General features: G+C 39.7%; 1 long non-coding RNA gene across 1 annotated transcript; it reads right to left on the reverse strand.

Annotated features, from left to right (window-relative positions):
• Positions 1 to 7,393: 7,393 nt before the first annotated feature.
• Positions 7,394 to 13,325, reverse strand: LOC309590994. Its single transcript, XR_014228243.1, has 3 exons — positions 13,059 to 13,325; positions 7,828 to 7,937; positions 7,394 to 7,710 (listed from the first exon to the last, which is right to left on the reverse strand). It is a non-coding gene; the product is annotated as an uncharacterized lncRNA (long non-coding RNA).
• Positions 13,326 to 13,411: the final 86 nt, after the last annotated feature.

Raw genomic sequence — 13,411 nt, forward strand, 5'->3', positions numbered from 1 at the left:
AAACCAATGTGGTAAAGGCAAAGTGAAACTGAGCAGCTTCATGGCCCTTACCACGTATACCACAAGCACGGTATCTTCCCTAAGCAAGGGAAATTTCAAGGGCCAGCAGCATCTGAAGTAAGTAAGTCTAGTGTAATTTAAATGTAGCATTGCATGGAGCGTGACAATAAGATCAACTGAGTAAAAAACTAGAAGAGCTACACTCTGGACAAATTTATGAATGCACTGCACAAATTAATATGTATTTGTGCAATGTATTCAGGAGAAGAGAAATATGTTTCTTCTAAGAGGATGTAGGTGTGGCTACTACAGTGTACCAAAGAGATGAAAAAAAAAAAATCCTGTTGATGCTGTGTTCTTGTTGTGTTTGAAGTAATAATTAGTCTGGCGTCAAGTTTGAATGATAACTATTACTTTCTTCACACAGATTTTCTAAGCTTGAGAGACCAGTTTTCAAAAGCTCTCTAGCAAAGCTATTATATTACCACTATTACTCCATCAGAAGAAACTGTTAAAGGATGATCAGAAATACTGAGGGTGTGTCCTGGTTTTCCTGTATCTTCTTAGGACTGGGCTTCAAAAATGAAAGTCAGCTTTTCTGACAGTAATCTCTCATAATTACAACTGAAAATGATGCAACTGGCAAATTCTCAACAGCCTTGGAAATTGAACCTAATACATTCAGGCATAAGCCTTTAAAATATTTCACACATAGACGCTTTTCCCCAATATTCTCTATTAGAACTCATGTTTTTGTTCTTAAAGAAAAAACCCATGCGATTTCTTTCATTGCTGATACAATTTTGTATCTGTTATTGCTTTGAATTTTCTGTTTTGAATACTCCCAGAAGGAGGTTGCCACTTCAGATGCCCCAGACTCTGCCAAATGACTGGCTTTCTATGCAGCTCAGCCATTTCCCTCCATTGCAGGTATTAGATGCCCCAACTGACTTCACTGTAACTCCAATTCGCGTTTTGTTTTTTTTTTTTTTTTTCTTTAGGATAATTCAAAAAACAACTCTTGGACTGAAAAGAAAGCACTTTTACCAGAACAGATATTTGGATTCCTTTTACTCCAAACTCCCATAGCACCGTGTCCCAGATGGCTTAATACTGAAAAGGATGCCAGTAAGTCTTGTATATGGATGTGTGAGCATACTCTATAAAAAGAAACAACTGAAGAGCTCTAATACTGTAAAATAAAGCATTCAAAAGTGAGGAAATATAGAACTACATTTGCCTGTGCAACAGTGATTTGGCCTGTGTATGGCTATCCTTTACAATTGGACCATCTTTTGGTTTGTGTACAAAATCTACAGCTTTCTCAGCTAATGGGCAGGGGTTTTGCTTGTTTTTAATCCTTTCTATTAAGTGTATAGTCTTCCGGTATTATTTATTGCTCATTACCCAGCTCCGTCCCAGAAGCTAATTCTGTCATGGGAGTTTTCTATGTTTAGCTCCCTGAAGTATTATGGTTCTCAGGTTTGGTCTAGGGTATGTAGTAGTGGTACAAATAAGATGTATGTCTACGGGTGGAGGGATAAAGAGTATTTACTATTAACAGACTCAAACCGTTCATTTCCTTCCTTCTGTGGGTTTCCCTCCGGTATACTATAGCAAGTTCTGCTCCTAAACAATTTTTCTGAGTTTAATATATTATTAGCCACAAGATTATTCTGCCTTCATGCTAAGCCTTTACCTAGTAACAAAGCTTTTCTTAAAACTCATTGAAATGCTTTTCACCCTAAGTACCTAGTTTGGTTTCTGTCACACAGTCCTCTGCTAGTACTATACAAATGTAATGTCTTTTCCCAATCATAGCAGGTGGAAGCTTGGTTTGAGAATACAATGGAACATCCAGTAGCATTAAAGTTTTAGGTAGTGACTGTTAAAAATTCTTGGAAATGTAAGAAGTATTTAAAGGCCAGATGGTTCATGAAGCTAATAGGAGATTAACTGGCACCAAATGTGGGACAACAAAACGAGTGAAGAGGGTTATCATCTGCTGCAGCTTGCTTTTTGAAATGAGAAAAATGGAAACAATTTATGAATGCAAACATGAAGGGGACAGCACTTTTCAAAGAGTTTTGAACTGCAGAGAGTTGTGGAGTGCCTGCCTCTTCCTAAGGTAGGATAATACCTAGAAATACAGCCAGTAGGTGAGGGCACCAGTCTGACATCTCACCTGAAACAACAGAATTACCTTATTTAATTTCTGCCAACAGGCATAATGGAATGAAAGATCTTGAGCCCAAAGGAAAGCAAATCATTGTGTCCCTGAAAAGATGGACTGCTTCCTCATGAGATGGTGTTAAGGACAGGCTGCTCTCCATGCAAAGCTGGAGGGGTGCCCAGAGAAACAACAGCATGGCCAATGGATGCGGTTCATCCTTGTCAGGGTGGCAGTCTGTTCCCAGGACTACCAAGCAAAATACAGCTGAATGAATAAGTGAGAACAAAATTTTAAATATCAGTCTCAGCCTGGATGAAGGCCTGCAAAATGATACATTTAGTTGTAAAAAAATCTAGAACGACACACTAAAAATCCTCAACAGAGACCTGTAAAGAGACTACAGTCATCTGAGCAGTATATTCTAGTTAAGTTTTTAAAAAGTACAACAGAATTTGGTCTTGATAAATAACTTGTGTGCAGGATCTACAGCAGTTTTGCTGGGATCTCCAGCAACGCCATCACTCCATCTCTCAACGATTCTGTGGTTGGCATCATATCAACAGTATCAACCCTGCAGGTTGTGTAACAAGATAATGATGCAACCCTTAGGGATGAAGGTGGAGGTGCTGGTAGGATGACAAAGTCCCACCACCCACATAGAGTAAGAAATACTTGCGATTAGGTGAGGCTGCAGTCAAACATGGAACATTAAAAATACTGTTTATTAATAATCACAGAACCAATTAAACTGAATTTATATAAACTATTTAATTAACAGATTAGAAAGCCTGAAGTGACCTGTGTGATCTTCTAGTCTGACTTCCTGTATAATGGAGAGCAGATTTCCCTGAACTAGTTCCTGTCTGAACTAGATAGTATCATTTTAAGGGGGAAACATCACATCTTGATATAAATATCAACAGAAAAGTTACCATAATTCTTGGTAACCCTCTCAATGGTTAATTATGGGTAACTATAAATCAAGATTGCAGGTCTTGGATCTTCGTCTGCTACAGCTAAGCCATGTATTTTTAAATGGATATCTACTACATAGAAAGGTATGTAAAGGGCCCCTATTAACTTTCTCTTTGATAAGCTAAATAGGTGGAACTCCTTGAGCCCCACATTAGAAGGAGAGTATCCTAATCCTTTAATCATATCTCATGTCTATTCTATGAAATCCCTTTAATTTTTCATGACTCTCTCCGAAGTTAGGACACAAACTCCATGTACAACATTCCAATTTGCCTTGCATCAGTGCCAGATACAGAGGAAGTATAAACTTCTCTATTCTTTCTCAATATTTACGTGCTTGGGCAATCAAGAATTAGATTCCCGATTCTAGTCACCCTGTCAGAGAAGCAGCGATTATGGTCTATTAGTCTCCAGCTCCTTTTCAGTGACTCTGCTTCCCAGGAGAGAACTCCCTACGAGATTTGCTGGGCCCTTGTTCTTCTTTCTAGAATACGTTATACGTATTTATCTGTATAAGGCAAAAATGCTTTCACACTAATTTTGTAGAAGAATAAGGCACAAAGGGACTTATCAGAGGTTACCATGAAGTATTTGTGAAGAAGGAAACTGAGGACAGGACAGATTTCCTGAATCCCATACTGGCACTAGTACTGCACATTTACATCCAAAGTTGAATTGCAGAGGCCATGACCTGATGCATTGTCAGCTGATGGATACAACCCTGATATCAGACTGAATGCTGTCGTTCCTTTTCAGATGCGTTTAAAACTCCCGTGGTGAAATAAAAGAATAGGGGAACCATTTAGCCTAACCCTCTCCTGCCAAAGGTAACCATGTCGTACCTTCTTTTTTTTTATAAATAATCCTACACAAACTTAGGAAATAAAGTATTTTCCCAAGCAGGAGGAAAATATGATCGAATTGGAAATATAGACAAAAGAAAATATCATCTTAGCTAATTCTTCCTTGTCATCTTGTACAATAACTTTTACTGAAATGGTGCTTTTGATTCTGTCCTCTATCTCCTAACGTAGGGAAGAGAGATAGTCTTCAGCATCAGCCTATGTTGGGTAGAGCACCAAACTTGCTGAACCATGTAGACCAAGCAAAAGAGTGCCTGTAATAAAAGGTCTAACTTAAGACTAGATTTCATGATGAGTTTCATTTCTTCGTTCAGTCAGACCCTGTGCACCAGGCAGGATTGGCTCTGACAAGCTTCTACTGTAAAATGGTATAAAAGAGGCTGGAATCTAGGCCAGAGCTAGGGGTAGTTCTTGGGAAGCTCTCTGGATTTCCTGGAGGGCAAGGTGTGGCTCTGTACGTGGGAGGTAAACGCCAGTGATTTTCTGTTACTAGTAATTAAGTGCAGCTTGAGTTTCATTAATAAGAGCTACATATGCATACTGGAAAAAAGAGTTTATCTGACACTGGGATTATTACATGTTGCCAGCTAAATGTCTTACAATGTTCATTACCTTTGTTATTTTGTGATTAGCACTTATAAATGTCCGAAAGCATGTTCATATTTTACCAACACATAAGAAAAAAAGTGCTGCCACTGAGAGTTTATAATGTAAAAGAGAAGGAAATGTCCTGATAAATCTCCAAATTATCCCACCAATATGTCTAATATTTTAGAACTACTTCTTGTATTAGCATTTGGTCTTATTAGCTTTAGTCATTTTGCTTTTGATGTTTATGATCACTACCAAATATAGAAACATGCTTTCCAGAAAGTTATCCTGAGGCGAACAGCCAGCATGGACATATCAGTCTTAAAAGATTTGATAAACCAATAAAGAACGGCAACAGAATCTTATCAGGGGAAATGGGCTGGGTAGCCTTAAATAAAAGAGATACTGCAATTCTAGTGACTGTTCATCAAAATTCAGCAATACAAACAGTAAAAAAACCCTGTAATGTAGCTAAAAATGCCTGTTAACTTAAATTATTTAAAAATCCATTCACTGCAGTCTCTAACCAGGTACTATCTGAATATTACGGCAGATATTCTAAAATTCTTATAAAACATTTTAAACGGGTTTTTTTTTTTGCTCCATTTTGATGTTTCATAGCGTCACACGTTTTCAGGTCAGGAGCAAGCACTGTGATTCTCCAGCCTGACCTTTTGCACAGTACAGGTGACAATTAGATCAAGTGATGTCTATGTAATTTCTGGTGGAGCTAGAACACTTCCTTTGGAAAAAATCCACTTTCTTGATTTAAAGATTTCAGGTGACAAGGAATACTTCACAGGCCTATCTATCTAAATTTTTTCCAAGGCTTAGTTAGTCTAAGGGTTTTGTTTGTTTGTTTTGGTTTTGCTTTATTAATGAAAAACATGTCTCTTGGCTCAGCTTTCAAACACTACACCTTTTAAAAGATTTGTCTGCTAAACTGAAGATTTCTATGATTACAATTATTCTCTTAAGTAATTCCAGGTGAGTTAGCTCTTATGTGATTCACTGATGGGCTAAAGAGATTACGCTTTTCAAGTTTCTTCTGCAAGAAGGGTTTCTAGATCCCAAATCAACCATGTAGTTCTGTTTAACCGGTTTGTCAGTTTTTGTGTCGATATCAGGCCAAGACATACTGCTCCACCAACGAAATCCCTATTGCTATGGTGTGCTCCCCACATTTATCCACAAAGATAGCATTTCTGTGTGCTCTTAATTGCTTTTCTCTATCACTACTCTTCATAATACTGTCCTCCATCAGATAACTGATCTACATTTTCCTTTCCTAGAAATATTAGCCTGCAGTTAACTATATTAATATGCACACTGTTCAAGTTAGCTCATCTTACTAAAGATTCTGGTAACACTGTGGAATAAATCCTTTTCATGTATCACTTCACAACTTCTGTTTCTTATGCAAATATCATCTTACAAATTTGTGAACTGACTAGTATGTGTTACTGGCTATTTATAAATACTTCTAACTTATTAATAATGCCAATTAGAAAACGGTCCTGACTGGTTTTTCCCAATTTAAAATTTAAAGTATTTACTAAAAGCTAAAGAGTAATATAGGCAGACGCTGAAATGTATTAAAATAGAAGAATATTTAAGCAACACACTTTGCTTTATTGTTGATAACGTGTGTTGATACCATGGAGTTAAGAGTGGGAACAACAGTTTCACTTGAGGTATTTTACTCTGTAACAAAATAGTTACCTTATTTCTATAGTAACACCTACAAATTATATTGCAATAATTTTGAACAAGGAGAGAATTCTTAGACATCTGTGGGCAACCTGCAAGCAGAAAAAGAAGCAAAATTATTTGCTATATCAAGTTCTATGTATTACAGAGAAATTATTCCACTACTGCACAAATACACCTTCGTATAAAATAACAGGAAGTCAATAAATAAAATGAAAATACAAGGTAGCATATTCTGAAAAACAGCTGGCTAGAAATGAGTCATAGTGTAACGTTGGATAAACTTTTTCTTCTTCAGTATGTGAAGGAATGTTTTATTAAGGTAGCCCAAGCTATGTGTAATTGCCGCTAGCAGAAAGATACTAGCATTACTTCCCACAAAAAGGACCACACGCCCCCAAGAAACACAAGTCTCTTTACGTGCCCACAACGTTGATGAAATGTTGCCATTGACTACCTTCCCTTTTACAGGACAATTCTTTAGAAAAGGATGGTGATCTCCAGAAGCAGCAAAATGAATTCAGCAAAATACCAGGCTGGGAACAGTAGATGCTTCTTCAGTACTTTTCCATGGGTAGCTATTGGATAAACTTCTCAAAAAGTCTAAATGTATCAAATGACAATTTTCTTGTTTATAGACTTTCTATTTGGGGAAGTATTCCAGTTTTCTGCACTAGGCATTCGAAGCTCTGGTAAACTCCTTTATCTTTTTTTTTTTTTTGGCTTACATGCAGTTAATGCATTATCTAGTAGTTTTAATCTACTAAGTAACCAGAAGTGCTGACAGACTTGTAGGAAATCAAATGCCCAATATTCATCAGGCTGATCTGCCCAGAGTAAGATAATGGGCAGCTATGCTATCTTGATATGTCCTGTGGGAAGGAATTATTGTAATGTTGGTTGTAACTAGATGTTTAAGATTGTTGACATCCATACATAAAGCAGCTGCAAAGTAATTTTTTTAAACTCTAATGAGCTTTAAAACTGGACATTCACATGTAGCAGACTATGGAATTTGCATAATTTTTTAAATAATACATTTGCAAGTTTTTTTTGCAAGAATACCACATAATATACCTTCTTTTTTAAATGCTCTCCTTTGCATCATTTTTCCTTAGATTATTTAAGTTTTGCTCTCTCAGGCTTCCAAATGCTTGACTTCTTTTTCTTTCTCACGTGCACAGACATACACATTCTGAGATGTTAGACGCAGACCATTTAAATGCACCAGCAATCACTGCTCTTCGCGCGGTATAGCAAGAGGGTTACACTAAGCTGAACTGGTGCAACTTCAAGAAGGGCGGGATGGAAGAGCCAGGGAACTACAGGTCTGTCAGCTTCCCCTCAGTCCCCAGCATGACTGTGGCGCAAATACTCCTGGAAGACATTTCCAAGCACCTGAGGGAGACAAAGGTGACGGAGAACAGCTGGTGTCATGTGGCTTTACCAAGGGCAAACCTTTGAGGGGAAGACGGGCTCAGCAGAGGAGGAAGAGGAGCAGTGGGTGCTGTTTACCTTTGCTTTAGGGAGGTCTTCAACATGGTCTCCCACAGTACCGTTACAGTCAAATGGGTGAAATAAGGAGTGGAAAAATGTACCACAAGGCGGATGGATAATCGGCTGGGCTGTGGAGTACAACGGGTGATCAGCAGTGCAAAGTCCACCAGAAAGGTGGCTGGTTACTAGTGGTGTTCCTCAGGGACCCATACAGGGACCAAAACTCTTAATGTCCTTATTAATGACCTAGACGAGGTAAGAGAGTGCACTTTCAGCAAGTTCTGGTGTGACACCCATTGGAGGCAGGGCTGTCAAAACTCCGGAAGATAAAGCTGCTATTTAGAGGGACCTTTGGTTTTTTTACTATTGTTTGCTTTCTTAAACCTAGGAATTTTTACACAAAAGCTATAAAAAGCATAGAGATGGTAAAGAAACTCTCAAAAGCGAGGGCATTACAGAATGAAAACTGACTGAGAAAATTTCATTTGGTCTCCTTATTCACCTGTAGTATAACAAACTTTAATTTAATTTTAGGGACAGGCACCAAGTCTGCATTCGTCATTTGCTGGGTGCTAAACTTGAGATATCTGGAATCTGATATCTAGAATGATCATGAACATGGTGAAGTTAGTTGTGAATCTAATTGAAGGTAGTTGTGGTTTGAACGTATGTTGCTAAATATTCTCAAAACATCCAGCTTTGGGTGCCTTACACGGGGCATTCTAAATTCATAGATACATATGATACACTTTGTTTTGACAAACTTGTTTAATTTTCCCATGTGTATAATGGACATAATACCTTCTTTCCAATAAGCACCTTAATGTTTGTACACAGCTCAGATACTGTAAAGAAGAACAACCCAAAAAAGCATATGAAAATAATTATTTTTTGTGTTGAGTTATGGGATGAGGACAGGCATTGGGAACACATAGTAAGATCATCCTGAAATGCTAATAATACCCAACCTTACTGAGCATGACTCCCATTTTATCCATTAGAGAGATGGCCCTAGGTGACTAAAAATACTGAAATTAAAGACTGTAAACAAGATCCATTAAGGAATGCAAGCCTGTAAGTCCCAAACAGATGATCTTAAAAACTACCCACACAGTTCCTGCATACGCACCTTGTAATTTTACTTTGCTCCTGTACGTAATGCTCCCCTGGAGAAACAGCTCTGGGTATACCCAAGTCTGGGAACAGTCTGGAAAAAGCTAAGCAGTTTAGCATTTGTCTCCTGCTTACGCCTAGCTGGATGAACAAGAGGCTTTTCTACAGCAGAGATCCCAGATAGCTTGGTGCAATAACACGTAACAAGCATCACAAGCCTAGGCTCTCTACAAAATACAATGCAGGCTTTCTCTCAAATAGGGATGCTATAGATGTCCATCTTTCATAGGACAGCATACTGTGGTGGGCACATGTTCAACTCCTTCCTCAGTTAGAGAGGTGTGGGCTCAAACACAGATTCCCCGGCCACACGGAGCATCTCCCACCACTCTCTGAATATTCCACATTGTGAGAATAATAATGTGAATCATGTGAAACCACATTATCCTTTCCTCAATGTGCAAAAAGCCCAACAGAGCATCAGGCCAGGAGCGTAAAAGGAACCAGACTCTTTAGCCCAGTGATGAGGGTACACACCTGGAGACTGAACCTGGTTACAATCCATTCTCTACAGCTTGTTTCTGCTTTGCTGTGTAACTCTCTAAAGTAAACTACAGGGAGAATATTGAGACCTGGCCAGGAATCCAATATTACTTCCTTTCAGGAAGAGAGTGCCCCCACTACTAGCTATTTGGTCCAGAATTTTCTGTATCTTATTTTGCATGCAACAATAGCTTCAGTTGGAAGAATCAAAAAAGTTCTCACCTCTAAAAAACCTGCAGGCTTGTGGTTTGATTGTTCCATTGAAAGGAAAGAAGTTATTCTCAGCCTCCAGCGGCTGGAAAGTCCTGTCTTCTGTATCATGGGTGAATACTTTAACTTTTGAACTACCAGTTCAGGAAAGCTACTAGCACTAACTTTGCTACACAGCCAGCGCTGTTAGACAGTCCCTGAGAATGCCTACTAGAGAGAGGCCGCAAGAAAGAGTGCGAAGAACGTCTATTTTGAGGGGCTGGCAAGGCTCAGACGTGATCAAAGCTGTACTAACTGCTCTGCAGTCTCAAGGCTGAGGTGCTTACAGGCATAACAAAAAACAGACTTTTGGGGTACAACTTCATTATCTACACAGCCCCATGAAGGGATGGGAGAACTAGCTTTGAATGGAAGAATATGAAGAGTACACTTGTCTTAGTTCAGCCGTCTGCTCCTGCCAGTTACCCCCCTGGGCAGCTGAACAAGGGACGCCTGCTGCAACAGCATGCAACCGTACTGCAAGTCCCCAACTCATTTCTGCTCCACGTTGCCTTGTGCTGTTTAAATATATGAGCCTCTTCAACTTAGCTTGACTACCAGTATGTAGCACTAACTTGTACAGTTCAGATATTCTTCACCAGCAACAGGAAGTTCAGAGGGCCTAGGGATCCTGCAGAAGGTTTTGAGGGCCGTAAGTGTGGACCTCAACAAAGCTCGCCCTTGAGGGAACCTGGAGCCACCTCACTTCTTACTCATGTTTTCTTGTGACCCCGTGTTCCTTGTATTTCCCTTCTCCTCACCAGTTTCAGATACATGACAATACTGTTTCCAACTGCATAACCTGGGGGATTTTGTCCTAGAGGAAAATCAGTCACTTCCCCCTTGTCCTCTACTCGACTAACACACCAAGAATCCTTAGAACTGAGACATTACCTTACAGAGACTGTGCTCGTGCATCTTGTGACCTTCAAATTACTGTAACCAATTGGTGGTTATCTGTTTTAACAACCACAAAGAATTCTGGCTCACTGATTCCAAGGGGAATTGCTTTGCCATATTAACAAGGCAATGTAACTACAGTCAAAAGGAATCCATTTTAAAAACATATACAACAGTCTTTTGTTTTCTTTTCCAAGTGAAAAACAGTATTCTGTAGGAAGCCTGTGGGCCACGTCTCTCTTCCAACAGAGACAATGGTTTGTTTGGTTTGGAGCACTGAATTTTCTGGGGCATTTTGTTCAGTATAATGGATCTTGAAGACAAGTAGTATGTCCTGTCTACCTTCAGGTAAGGAAATTAAGAAAAACAAAACAGGAAAACAGCAAAATATTGGTTATTACTTAAAAAAAAACCCCAAACGTTCTCTTTCTAATAAATTCTTGAATCCAGAGGCACCTTACCCTCTTTTCTCATCTCCTTCTGTAAATATTTTCTAACATAATTTCCTTTCTCCAGCTGAATTTTTGTCCTTTCAACTTAATCCCAAGATATTTTTCAATTGTTTAAAATGACAGATCAGCAAAAAAACCCAGTGCTCTATCGATACAACTCAAAATGATGCTTCCGCTACTGCAGCTGGGTCAGCGGTAATTTACAGAAAGGTTTCCTCCAAAATTCCTTAGTGCTGACATGGAATAAATGTCTTATTCATCACTCTCCACCGGAGAATTTACTTGTTGGTTTAAACAAATGAAAGCTACTGGTGCTTTCTGTTTGGGTTTTTGGTTTGTTTCTTTCTTTGTTGGTTTGTTTTAACCAAGCAGCTTCTTCCAAAAGATGGTTTCCTGGCAATGCTACATTAGTTGTAAAAAACAGAGTATCCTGGTTAAAATGTTATTTACACAGAACAGAGTTCAGAGCTAAAATAAATGAGAGATCCTGGGACCATCTCTATAAAGAAATTAAACGAATACCATGCATGCATTTATTAGTTGGGCCTTATATTGAAGTTATAATTGTACCTTGTTAGTGATCTTATTTTTACCAAGTCCACAAAGTGTTGCTGGTGTCTTTTTATTGCCCCTCCCCTGCCCTAGGAAGTTCTTGTATTATTTTGTATCATTATTTTGTTCCTGTGAGTCCTTGGAAGAAAAGCCTTTTGAGTAATATTAGGAGGTTGTCTTCCCTCTTGCTGGGAGGAAGAAAGATAATGTGTTTTTTTCCACATGTAAGCACTCAGTGAGCTTCACACAATTATGCTGCACATCAGTTTGCAACGATTCCAACAGAAACACCATTGCAAACTGAAACTACAAATAACTCAGAATTCCCTATTAGCTTTGCTAACAGCAGTGGTGAAAATCTCTGCTAATGACTTTTAGAGAGACCCTTACAATCGCTGATATTTGAATCAGCTGGTGAGATAAAGTTATAGAAAGTCCTTGGTCAACATATTCTTAACTAAATCCCTCAAACCTTAATTACCATGGAAACTACTTATCCTTAAGGCACCGAGGATAGCTGAAATATTTTCTCTTGACAATAATGGGAATGAGGCCAGAAAAATATGGGATTGTGCATAATGAGGCCTTTGATCTTTCATTTACATCTGTGTTAAGTAGAAATAACCTCAGCAAAGCAAGTTGAGTTACAGAGTTAAATTCGTTTATAGGACAGAAGTAGGTTTGAGACATTGTCTAGTTCAGGTTATTTCCAGATCTTTTTCCATTATTTTCATGCCTTTATGTTAAGTTTTCTTTTTTACTTTCCTAGTAAGAGAGACTTAGTAATGCAACACAGTATTTGTATATAAAATTAGTAAACGTATCCCAAGCTTTGAGACAATCCTTGGGACAAATGGAATTAATCAGTCCCACTGAGGCTCAGAATTTTGCAGTCTTGAGATTAAAAATGCCTCTAATTTAGCCCAGGCCCCCCCAAATCCCCAAATACTCCATTTCTGTAAAACAGAGTATAGTCTTCACTGTCCAGCAACACTTGTGCACCTCCAAGCTGGAAAATCAGCTCAGGAACAGAAAACCTCATTTCTAGCTTCACATGAATTAAATCTCTTTAATTAGTTGTAGGGGTTATTTCATTTTAACATCAGTTTTAACAGACTTTAATTGAACAAAAATAATTTTCAGGAACATTAACATCAAAAAAACCTATGCTTCCTTTTAAGCAGATGCTCCCCACAACTTAACTCGCTGTGAGCAAACGTCGGAATGTCAAATGCGTGCACATGGGAAAACACTACTGGGTCGTGATGTTACTATCGTTTACGTAAATCCATCGGTGTGTCATGTTTGTTCAACGCTTCCCATTTTGATAGTTAACCCTGATCATAAGTTACACGGCAGTAATAGCTTGCATTAAGCACTCTCATCTGATCTCAAGGCTTGCTGCCTGCTGAGCACTTAGCTTAGCCATTTGGCGGGTACCTGCAGTGAAGCAACAGGCTATGCCAGCAGCTCCGTCAGCCGCGCTGCCCCGGCCGAGGGAGGGACCCGACACCCCCCTCCGCCGCACAGAGCCGGGCCCCGCGCCCGTGCGCCGGAGGGGCCCGCGGCCGGGCCCTTCCGTGACTTGGGGCACAACGACAAGGCCCAGCCGCGTCCCCTCGGCGCACCGAGCAGGGCGGCACCCGGCTGGAGGAGGCTCCCTTCTCGCCGGGGCTTAGCCAAGGCCGCCCCGAGGCGCGGCGCCGCCGGCGGTTGGCGCGGCGCGAGGCCGCTCCCCTCCGAGCCGCGAGCCCAAAGGCCGCGCGGCCGCCCCCTGCGGCGCATGCGCGGCG

Source organism: Platalea leucorodia (assembly GCF_965183815.1).
Source record: "Platalea leucorodia genome assembly, chromosome: 5".
NCBI classification, from domain to species: Eukaryota; Metazoa; Chordata; class Aves; order Pelecaniformes; family Threskiornithidae; genus Platalea; species Platalea leucorodia.